Consider the following 6,751-nt stretch of genomic DNA (forward strand, 5'->3'; position numbering starts at 1 on the left):
AAAAGAGATTAACACAGAAAGTGAAGAACCAACAGTACCTCCAGAATTTCTATATAGAGAAGCTGCATCTACTCACCTCCTACCCTTTTACCGTTGGTATTTACATTCTCTCTTTATGTGAAGAGGTTTGGTGGGACAGGTAAAAATTAAAAGATTGGTCTTGAAAACATGTTTGTAGAGCAATCACACTTTTTGTAAGCTTCTTTGGCATAACTTGATTAATTTGGGCTAATACCTCTTTCTCCAAGTCAAATGGCACTACCACTGTGAATGGCTTACAGTCACACAGTGAGTCTTAGATAAAAGATAGATTAGAAGTTCTCATTTCTTGGCTCCAATTGCTGGGTTGCAGAAAACTTAGTTCCACCATCCTTTCCAGACACCTACTAATTTCAGAGAAGATGAAAACCCTTTGCTTGTGAGAAATCCCAATTAGAATGATAAAAGAGTCATGCTAGAGAAGGAAGAACTGGGGGAAGAGTGGGATGGGAGCCAGGAAGAAGGAAATCACACCCACTCTGGAGTCAAGGCAAGGTTTGTAGTTTCCACTAAGAAACCAAAAAGCTAAAAACAGGAAGAAAGAGGTGAGGTGCAATCCAAAAAGCAATCAGCTCACTGACACTTTATTTATTTTTACCTGGGGAAAAGGGGTGTGGGGGGGGCTTGGGCTCCCAGGCTGACCCAACAGCTGCAGCTGCTATAAAGGAAGTGGGTGTTTGGGGGAGGGGGGACCAGGATAGGAGAGCTTGCCTGTTTCTTGCCCCCATCAGAGGCCCTGGGATTCTGAAGGAGGGAACCTGAGACTGTGTCAACCCGAGAGACAGAGATATTTCCAAGAGCAGCAGAAAAGGAAACATCTCTCCAAGGACACAAAATCTATGGCAGTCCTGACCTGGAAATCTCGAGGAGGCCTCCTTGCCCTCACTGCCTTTTAGCCTGCCTTGCTTGCCTTGGCCTTTTTAAGTGCAGATGAAGGCAATGGAATTGCAAAGCAGATGGAGGAAGAGGAGAGGAAAGACAGAGACTGTGCCAATAAAATATTACTATAAAAATCTAACTGAAAACAAGACTTTCCTGAGATTTTGCCCTGGTCTTATAACATCTGGTTTCATTTCTCTTCCTTAAAGAAGAAAGAACATAAGAGAGAGGGAAGGGGGGGGGAGAGAGAGAGAGAGAGAGAGAAAGAGAGAGAGAGAGAAAAGGAAGGAAGGAAGGAAGGAAGGAAGGAAGGAAGGAAGGAAGGAAGGAAGGAAGGAAGGAAGGAAGGAAGGAAAGAAGGAAGGAAGGGAGTTGGTGAACTTAGTACATACGTTTTCAATGGATTCCTTTAAAACATGCTCAGGCAGCTGGGAGCTCGAGCCCTGAGGTGGAGCTCTTGTCACTGATGGAGACAGCATCATTCTGTCAGAAGGGTATACAGGACTCTGTGTGGTCCTGACCAAGTTATTCCACTCTGCCCCAGCTTCTACCTCACAGAATGGGTAGTGAGACTTTTAAAAGAAGTAACAGCAGAAAGTGTGCCGAAAAGTCTAGTAATAGTACAAACAGTTTCTGGAAGCTTCCTGTGCTTTACTTGCATGTTCTCATTTAATTCCCACAAAACCTGATGTGATAAGCTATTATTGCCCCATTTTAGAGATGAGAAAAGTGGATTAAAGAGAGGCTGGCTTGCGATGATCAATATCTAGTAATTGCACCCAGCTCTGTCTGACTCCAGGGCTTTTAACTTCTAGATCATATAAAGTAAGATTATTGGCATTTTGATTAAATTGTACACTTCATGGTTTCCATATTTTATCTGGAGGAAATGTTTGCTTGAAAAGAGTTTGAGAGATGGGGACTAAGGCACTTCTTTCTGTTAAGTGGGAGCTGAGAGAGGGGAACATTTGAAGCTGCAACCCAAATTCCAAACTTCTAACTGAAGCAAGTATCCCCATCAGGCATTCTGGGCTCAGTAATGTCAGGTGTGAAGAAAGTCAACCTCCTCATATTCCCTTGAAGAGCCTTGATGTTTCAACATATCGCTTGCTTCAAATTGAGAGTCACATTCATTCTGACTGGTTCAGTTAGCGCCCTAACCCAGCTCTGCCATCACCAAGTCTCCCTTTCATGGATACCTACTAACTAGGTTCCAATACTGCATTTAGAAGAATCCCCCCAAGAAAGAAAACTTAAATGTGCACAGTGATCATTTGGCTGTAAAACATGTTGAAATATTGGAATGTGCAACTGAAAAGGAGAGTTGAATCTGAAGGACTTAAGGAGCAGAAGGATCTGAGAAGCTTGAGCTGGTCAAGGGGTAATTCTGCTAAGAGGCCAAGGAATGGACAAGCTTTCCTTATAAATTTCCTTCTAGCGCATTTACTCAGATAAAGCTGGCTCAGAAGAGAGGCCTCACAGGCTTAGATTTCCTAGACTGGTAGCCCTAAAAGGAACTTGTGAATTCATCTAGCCCAAATGTGTTCTCTTAAAAGTAAAGAAACGTGAGTTTGATATTCTCTTTAGTGCCATAATCTTTCTTTATGCCCCTGAGTCCTATCTTTTGTCACTCAAGAGGGCCATCTACCAGCTGCTTCCAACTGCAGCCTCCTAAAATCCAGAACACATGGAGGAAGAAGCGTATCCACTAGGTATGGTTCAGTGGAAAGATCTCTAGAGCAAAGGATGGAATGCCTAGGTTGTACTTCTAGTTTTGCCTCTCTCTAGCAGTATGACCATGATCAAGTCACTTGCTTGTGAGCAAATGGGGTTAATTATACCTGCATAGTCTACCTCACAGCTGTAGCCTGAAACACACACACACACACACACACACACACACACACACACACACAGAGAGAGAGAGAGAGAGAGAGAGAGAGAGAGAAATAGAAAAAGAGAGAGTTATGAATGTAAAGTTCTATAGTCACTTACACAGGCCACACTTTGACTGTGCCTTGTAATATCGAAGAATGGAAAAGAAAAAAAAAATCCTGCAAAATTGAAAGTAACATTTTAACAAAATGACATTATTATTTTTAATTGGCATTTCACTTTGTTTCTCAATGGAGGAACTAGATTCCAACTTTGTCCATACAGAATACAAGTGGGCCCCTTTCTCTTCCTAAATTGTTTTTAAATAAAATACAGACAGGGTCTCACTATGTTGCCCAGGCTAGTCTTGAACTCCTGGGCTCAAGTGATCCTCCTGCCTCGACCTCCCTAAGTGCTGAGATTATAGGCATGAGCCACTGCACCTGGCCTCTTCCTAAATCTTAAATATATATGTGAGTGGCTGCTGAGAGAATGTAATAATCAGAGGCAGTCACTAAAGGAGAATGTGACCAGCCAGGAAATTACCCTGAAAAGTAAAAATACAACTCTCTTTTCTGGCGATGGCTTAGCAGGTAAATATGAAGAGGGAGTGAGAGAAGTGGGAGACAAAAACAGATGAAGGAACAGAAGACAAGAGACGGAGCTGAGGCAACGGGGAGGAATGCAGGGTGAAGGACAGAGTTGAAGAAATCCAGCTTGGAGTCTTGGGCTTTAACATATCCAGCAGGTGCTTGATCCTGTAGAAGACATGGAAGTGGTGTATAGATTTTTAATTCTGTTTGTTAAAAGGAGAAAATAAGCATTTGGCTCACATGAAGACAGCTTGTGATTCTTTAGTCATCAATGCTTGCCTTGGTATGGACACCAAAGGGTGTTTTTTCTGCTGTGAACTGGCTGTACTCCTACTCCGAGTCTTTCCCATTCCCTAATCTTTGAGACTCTCAAAAACAAACAACCAAAACAACAGCAACAACAATAACAACAAAAACCAGATGTGAGTTGGATGAGAAGGGACTTCTGGTCTCTACAATGGTTCACTGACTGGCCCGCAGAACGTAGTAGTTAAGAGCATGGGCACTGAACTTGGCCAGACCTGGCCTTGCATCCTGATTCTGTCACTTACCAGATATGTGACCTTGAACTAGTTGCTTCCTCTCTCCATGCCTCATTTTTCTCACCCATAATGGAAATATAATAATAACTTCAATTTATTAATGTCATTGTGAGGATTAAATGAGTTAGGGCAAAGAAAAAGCCTGGCACAGGGCTCAACACATAGTAGTGGGCACTCAAAAAAAAATGCTCAACATTGCTATAATAATTTGGTACAAGAAAGAGCTGCCCCCGAGCCATATTTTGCAGAAATTCTCCATTTCATTCAGAGTAATTGCTGGTACCAGACTAGCCTGTACCTTCTATACTTTTTCAAATGCATTATCCAAACGCCGAAAAGACTTCCCTTTTATCAATCTCTCTCCCGCCTTAGTGCCCTCTCCAGCTCTCTCACGCTCTCTCATGCTCTCTGTTTCTCGTCTAACATCTCTCCTCCCCCACCATCACCAAAGAAGTCCCCAATGTTCCAAATAGATAAAAAGATGTGGCGGGACACAGGCCCCACTCCATTTGAATCTGGGTAGACTTGTCCGAAGGGGATGACAATATTGCCTTTGTTTCTCAGATACTAGAATCTCCCACAAATCCTTAAGTGGACATTCCAGCGCCTCTTCAGCCCACTCTTAGCTACTTCCGCCTAGGCTCTCAGGAATCCAACAGTGCCACCTTTAAGGCCTCTCTCACAATTCTGACACCTGCATCCTGGCTCCTATAGAAACCCTTTCCCTCTTCTCAATGTATGTGATGTTGAGAAAACTGGAGGATGAATAGGGAAGGCATAATCATAATGTTAATCAGACTTTAGACATGCAAATGTGTGTCCTGAGCATGGATGAGCTGAACAAAGTCGATGTGAGGAACAGAAATGGACAAGTGCCATCAAAGCCCCAGATGTGTGACACTGGGAAGAGGGGACCTAGAAATGATGACAGGAACACAAGGGTTGTTTAGAAAAATGGGACATTTGAAGGACTTGGTGAGGGGTGCGTAAATGAACAGACAGCATGAGAAAGTAGGAGAAAGAAATCTAAGTGCCTGCTAGGAGCATAGATCACAGAGTTCTTCAAAGCCAGAGGGTAGAAGAGGAGGAGGCTGGGTGGGAAACTGCCAGTGACTGGGGGCTTTGTGCTCAAAGAGCTTTAGAAGAGGAGACTATGGGGGCCTTGTTTGGTTGAGCTACCAGGTAGAATCAGAGCACTTTCAATCTGGGACCAAAGGGCCCACCTAGCAATGAAGCTGAAAAGATCTCACCTCCCATTGACGAATTAGGCTACTCTGTGAACTTGGCCTTCTTCCATCTGCATAGCCATTGGACCTTGAATTTTTTCCCACTGTAATAACAATAACACATTTCAAACAGCTAGTTAAAAATCCTGACAGGGAGGTCCAAAAGAGACTGAAAGTATATGGGAAGGACCTTGGTCTTGTGTCTAACCTACATTAGTGCCTATACCTTAAGACATTGCTCTCCTCTTCACAATGTTTTTTAAACTATCCCCTCAGAAACTTTTGTGTTTTGTGAACTAAATAAGAGTATTCTGCCACCAAAAATGAAATGAAATGAAATGATGGTCTTTCCACCAAGTTTTTCAAGGAAAAGCAGTAAGTTTATGGATAGAATGTGCTCCCGTAAATTTTCCTGAAACCCTTGGTCCCTGCTTCCGTGTGCCTATACTAGAATGAAAAAGTTAGCATTTGATTTAACATAGAATTATATTTGTAAACATTTTATGATTTAAATATGACTATTTTATAGTTTTCCACGGAGAACTCTATGATTCCCTGTGCTGTGTTACTGGAACAAAGTGAGAAACTCTAGAATTGAGGATTGGAATCATTACCTTTATTCTTCATAATTACTTTCTCACTTTCATTTTTGCTCCCTTCCAACTCATTGTCCACACAGTAGCAAGAATGAACTTTCAAATATGTCAACCAAGTCATGTCATTTCCCAGATTTAGACTCATTAATGGCTCCCCATTGCCTTTAGACTGAAACCCAGACTCCTGTGCATGGCCCATAAGCTTTGCATGAGCTGACCCCTGCTCACCTCTCCAACCTCATTTTGTGCCACTGTCCTGCTTGCTCACAACATTCCAGATACACTGTCTTCTCGGTTCCTCAAATATGACAAGCTGGAGTCCATCTCAGTGCACTTGGTCATTATGCTGTTCCCTCTGCCTGCAATACCCTTTTTATCTGTGGGAGGCAGAATTTTGACTCCCATAACCTTCACTGCCTGATATCAAACCTATTGTCGTGTGCAGATATAATCACGGTTACTAGTAAACTGACTTCAAGATTGAAAGATTGTCCTGAATTAGCCAGGTAGGTCCAGTGTAATCACATGAGCCCTTAAAAAGCAGAAAAAAAAATGCAGCAGAAAAGGAAGTCAGAGATATTTGAAGCATGAGAAAGTCTCCAGACACCCTTGCTGGCTTGAAGATGGAAAGAGCCATGTGGAAAACACAAAAAGGAAATGAGCTTGGAAGTGGATTCTTCCCCAGAGACTCCAGCAAGAAATGCAGCTGGCTTACACCTTGATTTTGGTCTTGGAGATCTTAAGCAGAGAACCTACCTCAGCCATGCAGTACCTGGACAGCTGCCCCATGGAAACTGTGAGATAATAAATCAGTATTGGTTTAATTCACTAAGCTTGTGGTGATTTGTTATGGCAGCAATAGAAAACTAATACACAATCCTTCCCTTTTCATAATTATCTCCTTTCAATCTTTTGGATCTTAGCTTAAATGTCACCATATATCAGGGTCATACCTTGACCATCCTGCTCAAAATGATTCTCCTCTCTCCCATTCCCCTTAT

This window comes from Macaca fascicularis, chromosome X, assembly GCF_037993035.2.
Source record: "Macaca fascicularis isolate 582-1 chromosome X, T2T-MFA8v1.1".
In the NCBI taxonomy this organism is placed as follows: Eukaryota; Metazoa; Chordata; class Mammalia; order Primates; family Cercopithecidae; genus Macaca; species Macaca fascicularis.